General features: G+C 32.6%; 1 long non-coding RNA gene and 1 pseudogene across 1 annotated transcript in view; one reads left to right on the top strand and one right to left on the bottom strand.

Annotated features, from left to right (window-relative positions):
- Positions 1 to 1,612: 1,612 nt before the first annotated feature.
- LOC111742836 overlaps positions 1,613 to 23,207 on the top strand; it is a 92,915-nt gene continuing 71,320 nt past the window's right edge. The window contains exon 1 of the long non-coding RNA XR_002781489.1: positions 1,613 to 1,691. This is a non-coding gene — a long non-coding RNA (uncharacterized LOC111742836). The remainder of the gene's footprint in view (positions 1,692 to 23,207) is intronic.
- On the bottom strand, positions 11,286 to 11,404 carry LOC111742848 (annotated as a pseudogene).

Here is a 23,207-nt window from a genome sequence, read left to right on the forward strand (position 1 = left end):
AAAGTAGAGATGAAAGAGCTGATGGTGAAATCTTTTTCTGGAAAACTAGGTGATTCACAGGCTCAAGGCCAGTTGTCCTTTCTGCATATCATCAGATCGTGTGGTTGTACATGGTAGCTGCTTAGTAAGAGACTTGCTGTGATCCTTATTAAGAGACATTACCTGTACAGATTTTCATATGGATAAAGTAGTTTGTTTTGAGAAAAACTATAGCCAAAGGTGATATATCAGCAAGGAGTAGAGAGTGCCTTGTTTTAAAGCTTCAAATGAATATACAATTTTTTTTTTTCATGAAGGTACGAATGGAATCTGTAAGCTGAAATCCCTCTCAGAAACTGTAGGCTTAAATGCAAAGGGCTTTGGAAATCCTATTCTGTGAATGGACAATAGGTTCAAGTTTCAGACAAATAGTTGTAATTTAGAGAAAACAGGATAATTCCTTATACTACTTTTCCAGTGTCTTTGAGTAACAGCCCCACTGAAGCTTCTATCTTGTGTCTTAGATCCCATAACAACCTAGTAGTTTCTTCTCCTTGAACACTTTGTCCCAGTTTCAGCTCCCTCAGCCTCTCTACCTGCAGGCAATCTGAATCCCTACTGCTAAACTCTGACCTGCAGTTGATAAATTCTTTTTGTTATCTGTTGCACTTTACCTTGGCTTCTAGTTTTGGTTTGTTTTCTAATTTATTTAATCACAAATCTCATAATGACACATTTAAAACTAAAAGAACATGTTTGAGGAGGATGGACATAATATTCTCTGTTTTCTATTGAGTCATTAGAAAAGCTTACTGGATTAAAAAAATAGGTGAAGTCCTGATTTCTACAAGTCATTATCATTTTGTAAAAGGCAGTAAATTCTCACATCATATGCAGTGAATGTTTTTCTCAAATGATCTAAAGAGGTGTGTATAAACAATGTAGCATCTGTTTTATAAAGCGATATAATGAATAGTATGCATGTAATAATCTCAATTAAAGTATGATTTAGCTGTAGTCTCATGTACATTATTAATAAAAGTAGGAAACATGAAGATAAAATGCAAAAGCCATAGAGTACGTCTTTTAACTCACAAACATATGTGACATCATTTAATCTACAAGTCTGGAAAGAGTGGGTGAATGTTTATCAAATTCCTTCTAAAGTTTCTAGCCCAAGTAGTAAAGGTCTGTGTAACCCTTCTACATTTTTGTCAGTAAAAATTATTTCACCCTTTGCTAAAATTCAGGTCACATGAGGCGAAACAAAGCAGCTGTGAACACCGTCTAACTTTGCTTACTCTGTGGTTGAGGAGAGAACACAGTGCAGGGCCTGTACTGTGAAGATTAACTCTCACAAGTATTGTGATGACTAACACATATTTAATCATTTACACTAAGTTACCCACATTAACCATTTTCAACTAACCTATTCTGAGCCTTACTAAAATTTCGAAGAGTAATGAATAACCCAGGATTTGGATAATAACCCTTTTGGAGGAAAGAACATAAACAGAATGTGTCAAATGAGAGAAAAACCAAGTCCTGGTAGATGTTTAATAAATTTCATCATATTGATTCCTACAATTCCAACATTCCTGTACTCCTTCCTGTGAACTGTGTCCTCCTTGGTCTCCTTGGCTTGGAGTCTGCATGGTTCTGAAGGAGTTCCCCCCACTCTGTGCTGCACCCTGGAAACTCAAGGCTATAAGGTGGGACAACTGTAGGGTGCACCTGGCTTGTTTCCCTTTTCTCAGGAATTGCTGTTCTTCACTGGCTAATGTTCAGTGCCTTTAAAACTACTGTTTCATATATTTTGTTTGTTTTTTTGGTTGATTCAGTTAAGAGGGTCAATCCAGTCCTCCTTACTTTATGTTGATTATAAGTGGAAGTTTTGTTTTATTTTAATTAAACAGTTGGGTTCCCTGGTTTTCCCCAGTTCTAAGTCAGCTGCCAGTATGATATATTCTGGATTTTTGTGTTTAGAATGAGATAGGGGTCGACATTCTTTTTTTTTTTTTCTATAGATAACCACTTGTTCTAGTACTATTTATTAGACAAATACATGGTTTCACTTATGTGTGAAATCTAAAAAAAAAAAAAAAATAAGTCTCACTTATAGCACTAGAAAGTAAGAAGGTGATTGCCAGGGGCTGGTGAATTGGAAATAGGGAGAGGTTAATAAAAAGGTACATATCTTTCAGTTATAAGATGAACAAGTTTTGAGGATCTAATGTATAACATGATTACTATAGTTGTTAACACTGTATTGTATTATTAAAACTTGCTAAGAGAGCAGAACTTAAATGTTCTCTCTCTCTCTCACACACACACAAAAGTAAATTTGTAAGGTAGTGGTTGTGTTAATTAAGTCAATGGGGGAATCTTTTCACAATGTATACATTTATCAAAATATCACATTGTCCACTTTAAATATTTTACAATTTTATTTGTCACTTCTAACAATAAATCTGGAAAAAAAAGGTATTTCTATTCCCATTAAGTTTATTTAACACCCTGGTTAAAAATTAATTGACCATACATTTGTGATTCTAGTTTTATAATTGTTATTATGTTCCATTGACCAATTATCTCTATTTATTTGGTTATTCTTGAAGTTTTTCAGTATTATTTTATAGTTTTTAAGGTAGAAGTATTACATGTATTTCATTAGATTTGTTTTTAGATATTTGAAGGTTTTGATACTGTAATAAATAGTATTAAAAATATTTTCTAATTCTTTTGTTGTTAGCATGTAAAAGTATAATTCACTTAGTATTATTTTAGTAATTACATAGATTTTTCTACATATGTAATCATGTTATCAGTAAATAATGAGAATTAACTTCTTTCCACTTCATAATTTTGCCTTTTATTTCTTGCACGTGAATGAGAATTGAGAATCTTTGTCCTGTCCCAATTTTAGAGAAAAAGGATTTAATACTTCACCATGGAGTGTGCTGTTAGCTGTAGGCTATTTATACATTACGCATATTAGATTGAAGAAGTTCCTTTCTCTTTCTAGTTTGTTAAAAGTTTTTGTCATAGGTGAGTGTTGAATTTTGTCATTTACTTTTCTGCATCTATTAAAATAATACTACTATTATCTCTCTATTATCTATAAAGGTAATCCTAATTTCTCTTTTATTGTACATAAGGTAGTAATTTATACTGACTGAATTTTGAATATTAGACCAACTTTGCATTCATGGGATATGCTCTACTTGATCATGAAATATTGTTCTTTTTAATTGTTGCTAGATTTGTTGTGCTAACACTGTTAAGAAGTTTCCCTCAATGTTTATGAGGAATATTAGTCTATAGTTCTGGTAATTTTTGATATCTGGTGATTTTTGATATACTAATATTCTAAAATGGGTTGGGAAGAGTCCTTTCCTGTGTGTGTGTGTGTGTGAGTTTATGTAAGATTTATATCTTTCTTAAATGTGTGATAAATTTTTTCAACAAGGTCTTCTGGGCATATAGTGTTTATTGTGGAAAAGTTTTTAATTACAAATTTAATTTCTTTACCAGGTATAGGTTTCTTTAAGTTTTTTAAAATTTCTTTTTGTATTAAGTGGGATAATTTGTGTCTTTAAAGGAATTTGTACACTTTATATAAGATGGAAAATCTACTAGAATCTGTAGTAATAATTCTTTTTTTCCCTGAGATTGACAGTATGTGTTGTCTATACTATTTTTTCTTGATCTGTCTAAAGATTAATCAAGTTTGTTAGTCTTTTCAATAAAGTAACCTTTGGTTTTGTTAATTTTCTTTGATATTTGTATGTTTTCTATATGATTTCTTCTCTTATTTTTGCTATTTCCTTTCCTCTACTTTGAGATTTAATTTTATCTTCTTTTCCTGAATTCTTAAATATAAACTTATCTCATCAATCTCACGCATTTTTTTCTTTAATGACTATGCAATATAGTTATAAATTGCCTTCTAAATACTACTTTTACTTAATTTCACATATTTTGATATGTTTTTATTCTTTTAGTTCAAAAGATTGCATTTTTAGTTCAAAGAATTATCTAATTTTGTTGTGTTTCTTTGATTCATAGGGTTTTTCACATATATGGCTTAATTTTTAAAGTTTGGAGATCTTCCAAATCAAGATAACATTATTTATTTCTAATTTAATGCTTGTGTGACTGAAGAATATGCTCTACACAATTTCAGTCTTTCTATATTGGAGATTTATTTTATGGCCCAGCATATAACCTATTATTAATGATCCATGTGCACTCAAAATTAATGTGTATTAAGTGTAATATCTATAAGTGTCATTTAGTTCAAGTTACTGGTTAGTATTAAATATCAATATTAATATTTGATATTAAATATTCTATTAATTTCAAGCACCTTTAGGATTGTTATATCTTCTTGTTAATTGATTCATCGTTTTGGAATAGCCCTCTTTATCTTCATCTTCACTTTCTTTGTCTTGATGTCTTTTTTGTTTGATAGTAATAAAGCCACACCAGATGTATTATGCTTAGTGTTTGCATGTACATCCTTTCTTACTTCTTTACTTTCAACACTTTACTGTTTCTTATAAATAGCATCTATTGGGCTTGGCTTTTTTTCAGTCTGACAATGATTGATATTTTAGGGTTTAAATATACAACATTGCTATTTTCTATTTATCTAATTTTTAAAATGTGTTCTTTCTTGCCTTGTTTTGGGTGAGTCAAGCATTTTTCATACTTAATTTTACTTCTCTTTTGGCCTTTTATGCATACCTCTTTGTGTCTGTGAATGTGTGTGCAGGTACATTTAGTGGTTACTCTATAATAGAGAGTATATGTATCTTTATCACAGTCCACTTGCGAATAATGGTATACTTCTTTATGAATCGTAAACAGTTTAATTCCAGTTTTTGTGCTCTGATTGCATTAGCTTTAGTTTACATATGTTATAAACACTAAATATATTATTTTTGTTTTAAATTATATATCTATATATCTTTAATATATATTTAATAACACATAAATCTATATGAAAATATTTTATATTTTACTCAAATATTTTCCATTTCCGATACACTTCATTTCTTCCTCCAGATACAGGGTACTATTTGTTATGTTCTTTCTGTCTTTTTTAGTATTTTTTCTAGTATAGGTAGTACAGGTATGCTGGGAACCAATTATGTCAAATTTTTGTCAGTTTAAAATGTTTTTCTCTTTTATTATTAAAGATACATTTTGCTGAATATAAATTTTTAGGTTAATTTTTTTTCTTTCAGCAATTTAAAGGTGCATTTCCCCTTTGTTCTGGCCTCTTACTCTCTGATAAAAAGTCAGAGATCAACCGTATTGTTGCTCTTGTCGATGTAATATATCGTTTTTCCTCAGGCTGCTGTTAAAATCTGTTCTTTATCTTTGGTTTTCCACATTTTGTTTATAATGTGCCTAGATGTGATTTTTCTTGGGATTTGTTCTGCTTTGGTTTTATTGAACTTCTGATATCTACGGGAAGATGATTCTCTTAAATTTTGGAAAGCTTTCATCTGATGTTTTTTAAAAATATTTCTTCTTCTATTTTCTTGCTTTCCTCTCTTCCTGGAACTAGTTTTACATGAATATTGACTGTTTACTATTAATTTGCAGATAATGAATTTTCTGCTTTTTTTTTTCTTTTTATATTCCAGTATGGATATTTTCTGTTGTCCCGGCTTCCAGTGAACTGATCTTTTCCTCCATGTCCAATTGTCTAATGAAGTCTTCATCTCTGATAACATTTTACATTTCCATATTTTTTAAGCTTTTTTCCAGTTTCTATTTCTCTACTAAAATTTCTCATCTCTTCACGCATGTGGTCCATCTTTTCCACTGTTATTATAATTATTTTATAATCCCTCTCTGATAATTCTAACATCTGCATACTGACACGATTTCAGAGATATCTTTGTGTTTTGAAGCAAAGTCATCAGCTTTCTGAATCACAGGAATTTTATCTCTAATTTTCAGTTCAGCTGCCAGCTCTTTTTTGCATTATAGATTATCTCTCTCTGTTCTCCTACTCTGCCTTTGGCTCTGGGAGGGTAGCTGCAAGCTGTCCAGACTGAAGTGACTTGGAGGGATTTTTCTCAGCTCCTCTTTCCTCCAGCCTTCTGAGATGCTGCCTTCATTTCAGGATGGCCCCCACACCCAGGAGGATCTCTCAGCCCTGCTCTTGGCCTTTAGTGTAGTATATATGGAGACCTGTGGGAAAGAGTTTCTGGGTGAGTGTAGATTTGCTGTCTGACTGGGTCTTCTCGGAATGATATCTGTCATGCCAGCTGGCCCATGTTCATTAGTTCATTCAGGTTTTGGCTGGCTTCTTTCTTTATATCCTTTAATGTCATATTTCTTCTCCTTCTACTCTGCCAGAAGTGAGAGTAGACATGTGTCTCTTTTCTCTTAGGAAGGTCTTGTCACTTTTTGGAATTTGGTTCAGCTAGGATTCTTTGCCTCCTCAGCTCTCTAGTGGATTAAAAACAACAATAATGGTAATTTAATAGTTTATTCAGCTTGTTTTGGCCATCATGTCAAAGGCGAAAGTCCTTTGTGACATTAATATCGAGCTCAGAAGAAACCTCCAAAACATAGTTAAAAAAGTGTTGTCAGTGAAAATAGATGCTTTCCCCAATGTCATTGGGATGTCTACTATAAGAAACTCTATCAGTACATTAATGTATCAGAACAGAAAGAAGGTAGTCTTGACTGAAATCTAGAAAAAGAAATGATATGAAGTTGGTTTTCTTTGTGCTAGGAAAATAGGCAGTTCTGTCCAAATGAGAGGCTTAGCCAAGAGTATACAACTTGCTTAATTTATTAATTTATTTTATTTGAAAAATTTATTATTAATTTAATGAATGATTCATCAAATATTGAGATACTTTTGTACAGAGTTTTGTTGGAGAGTTAGACATATGAAAAGACAGGAAAGAAGAAATATTTATATATGTGCTCAATGAATGTTAGCTATTTTTATTACTATTATTACTGACAAAGCCCATGAGAGTGCCGTAAACTGGGAGAACAGAGAGCTGCTGGAGAGCTCCTTGAACAAATTTTTTAATTAGAGACTGAGAGTCAAGTTGGTATTGGTTGAGCACATGCAGTTAGCAGTAAGATAGAACTTCTAGGAAGAGAGTATAGTTGAGATAGATGGCAATTGTTTCCAATGGCTGGATGATGGTCCTCAAGAGTTGCAATGCCAAAGTCACATTTGCAGTAGAAACTAGGCAAGAACAGGTAAGGAACTGAGTGAGTATTTTTATGGAGGAGAGAAATACAACTTGTACAACAGAGAACTTGGCCAGATCTACCAGGCAATAATATTCATGCATAAGACTCAGGTAGATTTTGGCTTGTCTTCTGATGGGTGCCATTTTTGATAATGGGGAGCTTATGAAGTTAGCATATCTAGTCTGTTTTTCCAGCAAATCCCATCTTTGAAACTCCATGTCTCTTAGAGCTAGGAATTTTTATAAACTTCTGAAATGGAAGAGGCTATTTTGTCTAGCTAACATATACTTCATTTTAATAAAATTTAAAAAAAATTGCTGAGCATCTAATAATACCAGCACTCTGTTGGGCACAGAGGATATAGAAATAAATAAAATAAAGTCTATGCTCTCAGGGATCTCACAGATTAATAAGAGAAGAAACTACGTAATTAAATTATAAAATACAATGTTAGATATAATTCCATGAGGAAGAACAATACTATAGTTGAAATGACTACATGAAGTTATTATAGTATGACGGCATAATCGATTAATGATTTAATTAATTCATTATTTTAGCAACCATTTATTTAATACTTATGTTTTGCAGGATACTATCAATATCACATTATTGCTTGAATTTGAATCTATATTTATGTAGCAGCCTTTTGACTTTCCATTTCCCTTTTGGGAAGAGAACATGCTAACCAGTTTATAAGAGTACTGTGATCTACTTGGCAATGACATATTTTAAGAATAAATAATCATGTTGGCATGCAGTGATTTTACTCACAACTCTCTGAATTTAATTTTGTGAACTAACCATTTTTAGCTTAATTATTCAAGATAAAAAAATAAAATCAAGTTCTCAATTATACAAAATTGAAAACTGTTAAAGGAAAAGCAAAATGTATCTCAGCCAACATTAATCCACTTAAGCCCTTAATTCCATGTTTTACATGTAAATCTTTTATCTTTAGTATTATTCTTTGCATTCTCTTGCATTTTGCCTTACATTTTTCAGTGAAATGAATTACTTGGAAATAAATTTTTATATTATCTGATCTGATATGTATTGCCTTTTTCATGAGAAATATTAAAAATGATTAATGTCACATTTAATTTTTTAACTAGTTGATTATAGGAAATTAGTTTTAATTTCATAGTGAATATATACTTAGATAAGATTTAAAGTATATTTTGAGGTGTGTGAAAGAAGGTGATGGATGTTAAAACAGAGGGAAAGAAAAATCTGGGAAATTTTTAAAAATAATATTTCTCTGCCCTATTAAAAAAAACCTTTAATGAAATAAATTTCAATAAGAAACAAAGAAAAAACACTATTCTGACTCAAGATGGAGTAACACAATGGAAATAGAAAATGTAATTTATCTTTGGAAGTAATAAAAAATATTGAACCTAGATAACTAATAAGAAAAGCTTGAGCTACTGCCTTTTCAAAATGCACTTCTTGTGATTTCAGAGCAATTTGAGAAGGTCAGTGTCTTTCATTCTCACTGATTGCAAAGTAATTGAAGATTTCCTCTAATAGTGAGATTAAATGAACATATGGTCATTGATTTTAGAGGAAGTAGAGTTAAATAGAATTCTTAGAAAGATAATATTTATCAAAGGTGTTGAAGGAATCAGGAACAAAATTGAAAACTACTTTTGCTTTTTATTTTGGAAAATTGGTATGTAAACAATATATATACACGGTATAATTTTATATATCATAATTACATAATACATTGTATGTAATCTCGATTATTTAAATTGTACTTGGACTTTAGGTATACTTTTGAAACTGACTAGAAGATTTAAAAAAAAACATTTAAGTTGCTTACTTTTGTTATTACTGAAATATATGTATCTATGGCATTTTTATCCCTTTAATATTCACAGCTATATTGAAACCTGTGACTTGGATGTCATATTTAGCCCTGAGACTAAATTTAGCTGACCTTCACATTTTTGAAGGTTATTGCAGACAAAGGGATAATTTCTATGAGTCTGGCTTTTGTAATTTTCTGAACAAGACTAGAATTTTTCTAAAGATTAATAATTAGATACATGAAGCATTCTAAAGAATGCTTCAGTTAAACATGTAAAAAGGTACAGTCGATAACAAATGCTTACCTCACAGAGCCTCTAGTTCAATGATGGTGAATATAACAAGTGGATTTACCTTTTTTCTCTTTCCAGTTCTATTGAAACAACAAAGTTGTTTCACAGGGGAAAAAAATCCATAACTGCATTGCATATAGGAAGGGATACTACCGGCACGATTGAAATTGTGAGTGATTTCTGAAGAACAGGATCTATCCTATTGACAAATAATCCAGACTAGGAGAAAGCACAGTGAGTCTAACATAGTCAAACAAAACACCTTGGCTATATTGGGAAAAGCTCCAAGTTCAGTTAGTAGGCATGCAGGGTCTGGGAGAGCTATGAAAGAGTAATCAGGAAAATTATTTAAAATCTGTCTGTAGGCTAGCTAGACCAATTTGTCTCTTCACCACCTCCCCACAGAATAATTGACAGCTGTGACATTTCTTCCTTAGTTTAATCCAAAGAACTTCTTTCCTAAAGAAACTAAATGGACTGCATGGAATGGGCTAATAATACAGTATGACGTTTGTGACCTGAGATAGAAGCAGAGCTGACTTCCAAGTACATCAAAGTTCTATAATTATACAGAGAGAAAGTCAAAGGAAAGACCTCTCATATGAGGAGAAAAACATTCTGAAGTACTCCATTCCCAGAGTAATATTCTTATTTTGGCATTTGGGCAGCCTGCCTGTTTACCCTCAAGCCGCACATCCTACAATGATGACCACCAGTTGACAAGTCCTCACCTGTTTATACAGATAGGAAAGTAGTTTGCTCATTCTGTGGAAAGGCCTTTTGGGGAAACAGATCTAGTTCTTCACAGAGAGAGTGTAACATACCCTAATTCATCAATCAAGTCCTTTATTCATGAACATGAATCACCAACTAAAGATTATCAGATAGTTTAAGAAAACCAACAACCTAAGTGTAAAGAAACAAGCTAAAGAAACAGAATAATTGATAACAGAAGAAAAAGAAATAGTTCAATGAACATAAGAGAATTTGAAAAATATTCTGATCACATTCTCAAAAAAAAACCTATTAAATACATTAATTTTCTAAGAAAATGAAAACTAGACTACTACTACATATAAGCAAAAATTTTTAGAACAAAAAAATGTATTTTCTTAAAATTTGTAAATGAAGTCAAACATACCATATTCTGAAAAAGTTGATAAGTGGACAAAACATAGAACAAAAAAAGTAAGAAATATGAGGAGAATAGTGATAAGTAATTGGAAGTTATTCCAGGAGCTCTAATATTTTTCTAGGAGTTTTAGAAACAGTATGAGGAAAATTGAGATGTAGGAATGATTTAAATATTAGAAAAAGAAAATTAATCCTAATCAAAGAAAGGTGGGGCAAGTCTTCAGTCTGAAGGAGTCAACCTGTATGTGATATTTCAGAACTCAAAGGATAATGAGAAAGTAGAAAAAGTTTACAGAGAGCAGAAGAAACAGGTTGCCGGAGGGTGCTAAATGCTTCTTTAACAATAGGAACCAAAGAAAATCAATGATTCTTGATTTTGAGGAGTCATGAGTTGACCATTGAGCAAAGGAGGATTTATAAGCAGTTTTACAACTAAATGAGATAAGTATTCACATTAGCATAAATATAAAAGGCTACTAGAGCTCTCAAGGGAAAAAAGAGCTGCTGGCACATCTGACCTGGGTCTTGAAGCACATGTAGGAGTTTATCTTAAATATCAGAAAATCAGAAACAAATACAATAATAAGCCCACTTGAGGTGACAGAGAATCCTCATTTCTATTGCTTCTATATCCAAGTTTTCTCTTGTTTCATTGTCATTACCATACTTATATTACATTCTTTCCACTGTAAACAGATCAGATAGCTTAAGTAAATAAAAACATTTAGTTTCTTAAATATAAAACACAAGAAAGTTGAAAGTTTTATATTTTGCAGAAGATTAAATAAAACTAATTACAAACGATTCTCAATTTTTTTTTTTTAACACCTATAGTGCCTGGTTTTCCTAGGAGGTCTCCCATCCAAGTACTAACCAGGTCCAATCCTGCTTAGTTTCCAAGATCAGACGAGATCTGGCATGTTCAGAGTGGCATGGCCATAGACTAAATGATTCTTAAATTTTTATGGGAGGGAATACTCACTGTTATGCTGGAAACTTTAGTACATAACGTTAATGATTTAATTACTTAAATGAGGTGATATTATTACTGAAGTAATTGATCAACCAAGACTCCTCAACAAGGAATAAAATCTTTTCTAGATAAAACATTCAAACTATAGGTTTTCTACTTATGCCAAAACAAGAGAGAGAAGAAATAAAGGGACATCTTGTGTGAGAAGGATAAAGGGGACTGCAATGTAGCTGTGACAGTTCTGGTAGCCTATCTTGTCATTTGAATGTTTATGAGAAAAGGGAAAACAGGATAATAAAACCTGAAAATGACATGGTGCGTTTTTCATTTTCAAGGACCGTGGATTTCCATAAATTACTTTCAGATAAAGATGCTTTAAATTGATGACATAAAACAGTGGCAGATCTATTAGTGAGTCAGTAAATTGATGAGCAAGCTTTACTGAGTGTACTGGGTGTGCAGAGCTCCACATCGGCTATTTTAGGGATGGCATTGTCCATATCGATGCTGATGACTACCTTTGGGAATAAGTTGGTGACGCTTGGAGTTTCCAAAATAAAGCCAAGCCTGTTTCAACATTTTCATGTTTGACATTCTTTTTAGATTTTTGTTATTTCAATATTTGGAAATTAGAGTTTATATTTTAATAATGCAATTTTCCTTTGGGTCAGAAAAAATAAGTATTTAATTTTATATTACTACTTGTTTAACTACACATAATATTTAGAATAAAATAGGATGTTTAGGGATCTTCTGCCCCCAGTTACCTTGAGTTAGATTTATTAAAATTGACTTTCCTGGTCTTTTACTTTGATATGTATAACCATTCAAAAAAGAAGAAAAACCTGTCATTTAGGGGCAATGGTACTGTGTAGCTTCATCTCTTAGCCCAGAAATCAGGAATAACTTTTTTGAAACCTTAATAGCATTGGTCTGACCATAAGGAAACCTTGGAATCTGTCCCTGAGGTTGTTTTCTGTGTCTTTGGCAAACACACACACACATACACACACACACAAAACAACAACAACAAAAAACAAACCAGGGAGGCTTGTTTGAGATAGCAATAAAAGATTTACATAAAGCATCTGATTCTGAGATAAAAAGGTCTAAGAGAAGGGTTTGGAACCCAAACAGGAATTTAGAAGGCTTTTCAGCTTAAATTGCTTTGCAAGAAAAATTTGTTACTATTTTAAAAACCCTTGTATTCAGGTTGATAATTTATCTAATCATTTGGACAGAGAGTCCAATCCCTTCTTCTGAGAGCATTCAGAAATCTGACCTACAAAGAGCCTTACTCCACAAATTAAGGCTGATGTTATGATTTTCTTCCCCTATACCCACCTCTAAAATTGTGCTCCCATTTTCTTTCTGTACAATGAGGCTGCTGACTTTGATGTTCTCAAAGACTTCTTTCAGTTCTAGTGGTCAAAAGATTATTCAGTTCACTTTTTATTTTCCCCCACATAACCAATATTTACTAACATTTAAAAAAACAGATATACATTATTCATTAGTCAGTGTTTATACAGCTATCTTAATGACGGTACGTTTATTTGTGTTCCTATTGTCAAATTTATACTAGAATTTCTGGGGAAGCAAGAAGTTCTCATTTGTTTCATCCCAGTATCCAATATATTGAGACATGAGTTGCACAAAAGAGATTTAAAAATGTGTGTGTTTCTAGAAATATTGATGGCACCATTTTCAAGTTCAGAGACACATAAAATGTATAGGAATGGGAGAATGGCTGGAAGAAAACAAAAATGGAGAATGGGGAAAGAGAGGACACTTATTTTAAATCAAGATTTCCATTTTCTTACTTTACAGTGTCTTGATGTTTTATCCAAATATGCCAAAGTAAAGGAAGCAGAACATAAATCTTCTGCCTACTAACATATTCTAGATTTATGTCATTTGCTATTTTTCCAAAGAGTCTGAACATTTCCAAGGGTAGAAGCATTAATCAGTGACTGAAGAGACAGAGGAAAGAACGCTACTACACAATATTCTCTGAGTTCTATCTGCCGTCCCCTAAATAAAACAGTCATATAGGGGTACAAAGAATGCCTTAAATTGAAAACATGTCCATTTACAGGTTCATGAAAGCAAAAGAATGTAGTATCCTAGTCTTAGTGTACAAATTATTTTGAGGAGTTGTCATTGAAGTACTTGAGTTAGATTAAAAAGTCCATGAATTAGCACTTTGCTTAGAGGTGGGTGCCATATCTGTTGGGCTAAAAATTATGTAAGAGAATGTCGGAGGGTCAGATCTAGTTAATTTCTCAGTTGTATGGTTCCTTCTCTCTCTCCAATGTTGCTATACCATCTATCACCATCATGTTTGGTGAATACAATTATAATTGTATTAATGATGCATTTGGCAAGTAAGATAATTATCATCTCATTTGAAGGCTAACTCAGATGACTGTCATTCATTGTCATCATCAGTTGCTTCAAGTCTTACCTTGGGGGTTATGCCATCTATGAAAATTCTTCTTCAATTCTTTCTATGGCCCCCTCTCCAGTCTGGAACAACTGCTAGTCACTTGACAATTGTATATCATTGTAACACCTTCAATTTTCATTTTTCTCAGTGAAATTATCTATTTGTCCATCTATAAGCTTCTTGAGAGTGCATTATGCTGTGTTCATTCAGGATATATCATTAGCTCCTGGTTCCAGGACATTCATATGGAAGATGCTCAATACTTGGTGCATAAATAACAGTCTAGATGAATGAATAAATCGGAAGAAGTACCTCTATAATCTAATTCGACATAACCCTGGTAATGGGATACCCTTAAAAATATATCCTAGAAAGCTTTATGTTTTGTTTTGCTTCTCACATTACTTTGTTAACTCAAATCTCTTTCAAGATAACTGCAAAATTTGCACATAGAAACAAACTGGCTATTCTCATTTACAAGGACTCTATTATTAGAAGAAAATATTGTTACAAAAAAAGTAGCAAATTTTCCAATTCATAGAATGTACAACACTAAGAGTGAATATTAAGGGAAACTATGAACTTTGGGTAATTATGATGTGTCAATGTAGATTCATTAATTCTAGCAAATGTACCACCCTGGTGGGGAATGTCGATAATGGGGGAGGCTATGAATGTGTGGGGGCAGGAGATCTCTGTTCCTTCCTCTCAATTTTGCTATGAACCTAAACTGCTCTCAAAAAATAAAGTTTAAAAAGATAGCGACAAACACTCTGTTTAAGATATAAACATATTCCATCATACTATCATTTCACAAAGTCCAACTCGAAGTCTTATAATTGTGCTTCCCAGTCTCACTAACAATTTCCTTATGTGGTGGTGGTGTTGATAGTGTGTGTATGTGTTTCCATGTTGACCTCTAAGAGGTCTCTCTCTGCTGGCACATCCTGCTTCCTCCATCATTGAATGATCTTCTCAAGTTTTATATTGGCTGAAGTTCAGGCTTAGTGTTATCATGTATCATAATATTACCTTTTCCTCTGTTTCCACAGGTTTTCTTATGTGTGTCCCCACACTGTGCTGCCCTCTATGCTAGATAGCTGGTTTGCCACCTTAAGTGAGTTCTTTCCCAGATACCTAGGACATTGGAGGTATTCAGATAGCTATAGGAAAAGCTTTGGAATTATTTTTGAATCTGTCCTGTAATTTCTGTACTCTTTATAAACACCTTCTCTTGTAAAAATGCCCCAGCTTCCATTGCTCTGAGGTCCAGTAACTTGTATGCTTTGCTCTATGATTATAGGCAGGACTTTTGGCACCTATTAGATATAGCTTATGAACATCTCAGCTACCAGTAAACATTTATAAAAGAAACCTATTATTTTCCTTTTGAGTACTTTATTTAAACAATAAACAATAATGATGGCTTCAGTAAAACAAAGAATTATCAGCAATTACTGTGTGCATTTCGACATGTCCTGGATTCTCTTATTCAGTTTATGTTTCAACTGTTTTATTCTACTGTCCTCCTATATATCTCATTATAATAAATGCATTGGTTTTTTCCATGAACAAGGTTACCATATAATCATAGGATATACCAATTTTGAATTTAATTGAGAAGGGAGGTAAAAATGAAATAGCCAGATGTTTCAAGAAGAAAAAATTTGAATAGAAATATTCTCCAGATTTAGTTTCAAAGGAAGAGGAAAAGTGAGTGGGACAGTCATCATCATTACCAAATAATATATAGTTGCCAGATTTCTCAAAGCTAGCCAAATATTGATTGGAAAAAAAAGTTTTTTAAAGGGCAAAATTAAATAAAATACTCTCAAATGTTTTAAGATATTTGTGAGCTAAATTTTAATGCTAAGAACAGATAGTTGCATTTAATGTTTAGAACAGATATCTTCTGGGATGTGGAATGGTGTTTTTGAGAAATAATATCAACTTTAAAAGAGGAGCTTTTAGTATTTTCAAATTCTGCTCTCCTGGTCAAATCAATTAGTTTTGTCCACCACAACTATTTTATGAGCATCCATTGTGAGCAAAGGGTCAGCCAGGTCCTTATGTAACTATAGTTCTTAAACTATGGATAGAAAATAAGGCAAATCATCTGTAGTGAATTATGCAACATTGGTTCCAGGTGTGGCAGCAGGGTGATTTCAGTGGGCTCCATTTTAACAGGAGACAATCGACACAATCTTGATTTCATACTCTAATATTCAATTAAGATAGGTTGGGTTTGTATATTGGTATAGAGGGTATTACTGAAGTAGGTTTTTTTCAGTATGTCCACAGCTTTTTCCATCTTTCACTACTATTATGCTAACATTTTGGAGTCAAAAACAGAGAAGAGTAAACAACCTATTAAAACCAATAGTGAAAAATTTGAACATTTTCCCTTACCCCTTATCCTCTAGAAATATGTCTTATTTTGTGGCCTTTTCTACAAAGTCTTCTGCTCCTTGAGGACTTGCTGATCTAGTCCTGGAGCAGGAAAGGAGGGCTGTGAAGACATTTAAGCTATGGAGCTCTCAGTGAATTGCTTTACTTGATAGCTATCCTCTTGGCTTACTCTTATTTTCTTTTAATCAGTTTTCTGTCCCATTTCTTAGATTTGACCTCATGAGTCAAACCAATGTGAGCTCTCCTGGTAGAGTAGTTCAGATAGTCCTCAACATCATGGAAAACTTCCCTTTATACATTAAGCAAAGAGAGAGAAAAAATGGCTTTAAAACTTCTTTAAGGTCTAAGTTCAAACCCTTGGTGTCCCAGTGTACTAATTGTGCAGTATGCAAGTCATTTACCTTTCCGAGTACTAAATTTGTAGAAATAATGATGTATTATCAGCTCTACAGGACAGATATAAACTTTGCCTACTATATATGAGAATGTTTGTAAAATCTAGCAAACATTTGACAAAATTTAATCTTTACTTTTCTCTAGGCTCTTATGAAGTAATGTTTGTTGAGCACATCCAAGTGCCCCCTGCTTTACCTGTAGTATCTAATTTATAATAATTGCTTCAATATGTCAGTGAGGAAGACATTATCTTTCTAATTTTAATGATTTAAAAAATCAATTGATTCATAAGGAAGATATAAAGTTATATAGCCAGGAAGATTTCAGGCTTATGTTTAGACTTAGATGTAGCTCACTCAGAAGTCTCTTTCCATTATATGGTGGTGCTTCTTGGGAAAGCTACGTTGCTAGAAGTTGCAGGTACATTTTATTATCTAAATTTTGTAATTTCTGAGGAAATTTCCATCTTCTTCTTGAATAAAAAAAGAAGACATTTGGACTATTGTTTAATGTAAAATCTTTGACAAATATTAATATTTAGCCAAAGTTAACCTTTGGAAAATTATTTTTGTCTTTAATTTTGAACTTATTTTACAGTGCTTTCTGTTTATTAATATTTCTTTAAATATCATGATATAGCCAATATTTGATTCTTCATACTAATTATGGATGCTGCTAGTACAAATAGTTTAAAAACCATTTAATTATGGTTTAGTTGATCAGTATTTATATAAATATTTGCACTGATATATGATTATTGAACTAGGAATATATAAAAATTAGAAAAAGTAAATCCAAAATATTTTTATTGTTTTCTGAGAGAAGAAAATATTTATTTTGTGTGTGTGTGTGTTTTGCTGTCTCTCAGGTTTCCTACTTCATGCTAAAAAGTTATAACATTACGAGTTAGATTGAAGCAAGACACCAGGGCATGTTGAGTTGCATTTAGCCCTTTACTAGGTTGTACTAAATGATTCATAATTTTGGCTGAAGGGACTCCCTAATAGACTACAGAAGATAAAAACAAAAGGTATGAATTCCATCATCAGAGATCCTTATAGTTAGCCTATTTAATCATGCTATTACACACTTTAAAGAAACAATGAATATAGAGATTTCTAGACCATAATCTTATGAAAACTTAAATCTCCTGAGACAGTCACAACCTGAAAAAAAAAAAAAAGGAAATATGCCAAATCCTGAGGATATTGGAAAAGAAAATTCCCATAAAATTTTACATTTGCTTCTGAATTTTAATTAAGTGGTAAAGAAGCCACCTAAGTAAAAACAAACTATGTCATAAGCTGATGCATTGGGTATAACAACTATTTAATGGTTGGCTTCTCTTTCTTTTTCTTTTCATTGTCTTTGAATGCTAAATCCACCCAATTCTTGCTTCTATCATTTAGTACTAAAAATGATGACTTTCTTCAGTTTAGTAGAAAAGTGGCCCCAAAATGAGAAAATCAATTTAAATTCTTTATATTAGAATAATACTCATTCATTCACTTAAATATATACTTATTTGAAAATATTTATTTTGCTAACTACATCCCAGGCATTGTGCTAGGGGATTCAGACAGAAGTGAGTGAAAGGTTAAGTGAGTAAGAAAGTATGCTTTCCCACATGGAGCTTATAGATTACTGAGAAAGAATAACTAACTAAATAAATCAATAATAAAAATGTTAAATCATCTAAAAAAAAGAACTGCTGACAGTATCAGTGCACACCTCTCTGAGGTAATGCTTAAATTGACACCTAAAGGAAGAAAGATTGCAAAGAATAGGTAAAGAACATTTTGGGCAGAAAGAATAGCATAAGCAAAAAAATCCAAGCATTGAAGTGATTGGAGTATTTCAGGAACCGAATGGAGACCAGTATGATTGGAGTAGAGAAAGTAGGTGGGTCATAAGGTTAGATGATGTAGGGCATTGCAGGACAAGATAAAGAGTTTGGAAGCTAGCCAATAATTTTAAATCAGAGAGAGAGAGAGAAGTCAGATATACTTTCACTTTATCTATCTAGATGCCATGTGAGAAATGAACTGAAAGAAACAAGCAAGAAAAAAACAAAAACAAAATCAAACAGCAGGGAGCACATTTAGGAAGCTGAGAAGAGAATCCACTCTAAAGATGATAATGGCTTGGACTAGGACAATGCAGTAGAGAAATAAAAAAGAACAGTTGTGTAAGTAGAACTGGTAGGATTTGCTGATTAAACATCGGGCATGAGAAGAAGGCATAATGTATGTCTACCAGAAATATGGGTTGAGCCTCTGGGTAAATGATGGTATAATCTATTATCTGGGAAGAACAGGTTTTGGGGTGAGGATCACTTTTGGGTATGCTAAGTTTAAGATGCACTTTAGACATGCAAGAGTCATTGGTAGACACTTTTATATGAGTCTTGAGGTTAGTGAGGAAGTCTAGGTTAGAGATATACATTTGGATAGTTAATATTGTATGTTCAAGCCATGAAATTGAATGATATTAATTATCTAGAGAAAGAGAAAGAATATAGAGTAAGAAATGAGAAGAACAAAGGTTAAGCCCTAAATTTTAAGGAGAAGTGAAGAAGTAGAAACTCAAAAATGACAGGAGTAGACAAAGAGATAGTAATGTTTAAAGAAAAGGGAATGACTCATGATGTGCAATGTTCTTCATTGGTTTGTTAAAAAAAAAAAAAAAAGACCCATCCAACTTGGAAACAAGAGGGCTTTAATGATCCTGATAAGATCAGCTTCAGTAGTCTGATTGGGCCAGAAGCAAGATCATGATGGAAGAGTGCGAAGTAAGAAGTAGGGACTGAAAATAGTATAAAGAAAAGTTTTTATGAATGAGAATAATAGAGAGTTTTGCAAAGACAAACAATAGTATTTTGTTTTGTTTTATTTTAAATCTAGTAAGTATAAGAGGTTGCTTTGTACTGATGAAATACGCAGTAGAAAAGGACAGACCAATGATGCCACGGACAGAAAAGATACTGAAAGAATAAAGTTCTTGGTGAACTGAGAGAAGCAGGTGATGACTTTTGGGAATGTTTCACTAAGGAAATAACACTTTACCCAATTTTTTTTTATCTCCCGTTTTTTCTTAAATGAGTAATTTTTTTTCTTTTTTTTCCTGAGGAAAGACTCTTTTCTATGTGTCTCTAAGGAACCTGGTAGCATGTACCTACCACAGAGTGAACAATGACTGTGTGTAAATGAGTAAATAACTGTACACTTTAGTTATATAAATATGTAAACATTCTTGTATGTCAGGTTACTTTTGAGTCTGTCTAGTCTATTGGGTTTTTTTTTTCAATTTTCTTAAAATTTGTGTGTTTTACATGCCACTGAGTCAGCTCCAATTCCTAATGACTCTATGAGTGAGTGATATCCACCATGTTCTGTCCTCAACAGCCCTGTTCAGCTCCTATAGACTCAAACCTATGGCTTCTTTTATGGAGTCAATCCATCTCATATTTGGTCTTCCTCCTTTCCTGCTGTCTTCTATTTTTTCCAGCATTATTATCTTTTCCAAAGAACCTTGCCTTCTCATGATGTGCCTGCAGTAGGACAGTTTCAGTTTCGTCATTTTTGCCTCCAGGGATGTTTCAGACCTAATTTGCTCTAGGACCCACTTGTTCATCTTTCTGGCAGTCCAGAGTATCCGTAGAGCTCTCCAATACCATATTTTTTTTCTATCAGCCTGTTGTTTATATTTCCATTAATAATAGTACTCAGGAATAACACAAATGATTTGCTAAAAATAAAATAATAATCCTGAAGAATTTTGACATATTTCTCAAAATATGTAGCAAAAATAATTGTAATCATTCATTAATTTCTTTCTAGATAAATATATTGTGATAAATCATGCAAAAGATCCCAAATTATTTATTTATGGTCAACAATTAGGAAATGGTATGGTTTTTGATAGCATGTATTTTGTTTACTTCTCCTACTCCTGGCTTCTTCGGGTACTCATTCATTTTTTTCATATTATCAGATTTTACTATATAGTTTAACATTATTTTAATCATTACACTTTAAGTATCTCTGTAAGTAATGTTAAATTGTTATGGGTTAATGTTATATACAAAAGTGAATGAGAGAGTAAGTAAATGAGTGTATAAATTTAAGAGTGACTACATAAATAAATTAAGGCACATATTCTATCCCAATGGATAGATTTACTTTTGAGGTAGGATTTTATTTTGGAAGTAGGGGAGTAGATAATAGTAATAACTATGGCAAAACATTGTTAGGTACTTAAGAAGTGTATAATTAAAAAAAAATGTCTAAGGAGGGAGACTACAATGTTTTTAAAGGAAGAGAAGGTAGATTTTTGAGATAAGCCTAAATTAACTTATAGAATTAAAAAATAAAAATTTTGAAACCTAATTAAAAGAGTTGTACAATCCCATAGTGGAGAAATTGTAACATGGGAAATAAAAGCCATAAAAAAGAAATTATAATTTGTATCATTCTACAAAATTATTAAAATTTTACCAAGTTGAAGAAGAGATGGGAGGGAAAGACATTTTCCGGCTGAGAGAACATCATGGTAAAGTAAAGAAGGAGGGAGAGAGCAGCATGTGTTGGGAATGAGTGGACATTTTGAGAAATAATAATGTGCCTACTCAGGACTGGAAAAGATTTGATTTTTAGCATGGAAGTCCTTGAATGCTCAACTGAAGAATTTTAGTATATTCCTGTAGAATCAAGAAAAGGACATCTGTATTTGGTTTTGTGTTTTGGGATGCCTAATATGGTGATGACTGGTAACAAAATTAGGGGAATGGATGGTGGAATTAGGAAACCAGTTCGGCTTTTTATTGCAAAAATTCAGATTAGCTTAACAGTAGGAATGAAAAGGTAAAGATTAAGTGACAACACTGCAGAATGAAAAATTTTCAGGACAAGTGAGTGAGAGGGAAAAATAAAAGGTTATTCAAAAGTTTTGAACTTGAGTGACTGAAAGTTTGGTGAAAAGGAGATGGCAAAGTCAAAAGAACTCACTGAAGTGACAATAGAATGATAAGGTTCATTCTGAACCTGTGGAGTTTCTGGTGTCAAAGTCTGGCCGGAAGTTGACAGGCAGAAAGAATGGGGCTAGAGATTATGAATTTGGGAACGTTGGAATAAAGGTGAAAGATGAAGCCATGGAAGGATTAGCATTATGAAGAAATTACACAAATGGAGAGAGTAAGAATAAAAAGTAGTAAAGGTCAATGTTTCATTGTAGTTTTTCCCTTCTTTTAAATGTGCTTAAAAAAATTGACATATGAGAAACTGGTTGTTTAACAGGGAATTGATGATATGAGAGGGTGAAGGCTATGACAAAGACCAGAGATTTTGGCAAGTACATACTAGTATTAAGAGTATTTGTTGCAAATGTGGATCCTGGAAGCAAGCTTAGGGTAGAAGACAGCAGTTATTTTAAAGGAAGTTTACTAGAAGTATTATATGTGTAACTTTTTTACTATAGTAAGTTGTAGTTGAGGCTCTGAGATGTATTTAGGTATATTTTATACATTAAATACTAGGAGAATTTAGGTTTGTTTAAAAAAAACTAACAAATGGGTTCTAAAAATGGGAATTGGGAGAGGCAGAACAGCTGGAATGCAGATGGAGGTTAGGGTGGGGTGAATAGAAAAGTCATTACTAAAGAGAAATGCCTTCTCTGATTTGATGGCTTTAGTGGAATTTGAGGCATCATTTTGGCAGCCAAATGGACTTAGGTTTTGTAGCAAAATTTATAGGTAGTACAATGTGGCTTTGTAAAGAATGATAGAGTGTGTCTGTTATCATAAATTCTCTTTATGAGAACTTCTGTTACCACATTTTGTACACATAACACATTCAATAATGGATGCCAAAACATTTAAATTGTGGTAATCCTTCAGGGTCTTTTAAAGGTAACATTACAGAAATACCTTCCCTGTGCATCCTGAAAGTAGTCCTTATCTCACCTTTTCATTAGTTTCTATCCTCTTTCTATCTCTCTAACACTTACCTGCAGACAGAATATTATATCAAACATTGATATGTCCATTTGTTCATTGAGTTTTACTGCCCTCGATCCTAAGATCATTGAGGTAGGCACCTAGAGCTTCTTGTTCACTGCAATGAATATCTCCAGTTCTGCTTAACATAAAGTAGAGCTCAATATATACCTACAGACTGATTGACTGCTCACTGAAGGTATAAGAGATGGTTGTTTTCTTTATTAGACTATGTGCACCTTGAGAAGAGAGATTGTTCCTTGTTCATACTCAAATAATCCTCCCTCTCTCGATCCTTCTCTCCTTTCTTCATTTACTTGTTCTTTTATGTGCGTGTGACTGTATTCCCAGCACCTAGAACAGTGCCTGAGTCATGTAATTGGCACTTGACAAATATTTAATTTATGAATACTTTTATTCATTCACTCCTTTACCTATCAAACGCTATGTAACATCTTTTTTATATTGGACATTCTTCTAGCTCCTAAATACGTAAATATGTGCTTAAAAAAATTACAATTTAAGTGG

Source organism: Pteropus vampyrus, unplaced genomic scaffold (genome assembly GCF_000151845.1).
Source record: "Pteropus vampyrus isolate Shadow unplaced genomic scaffold, Pvam_2.0 Scaffold102, whole genome shotgun sequence".
In the NCBI taxonomy this organism is placed as follows: Eukaryota; Metazoa; Chordata; class Mammalia; order Chiroptera; family Pteropodidae; genus Pteropus; species Pteropus vampyrus.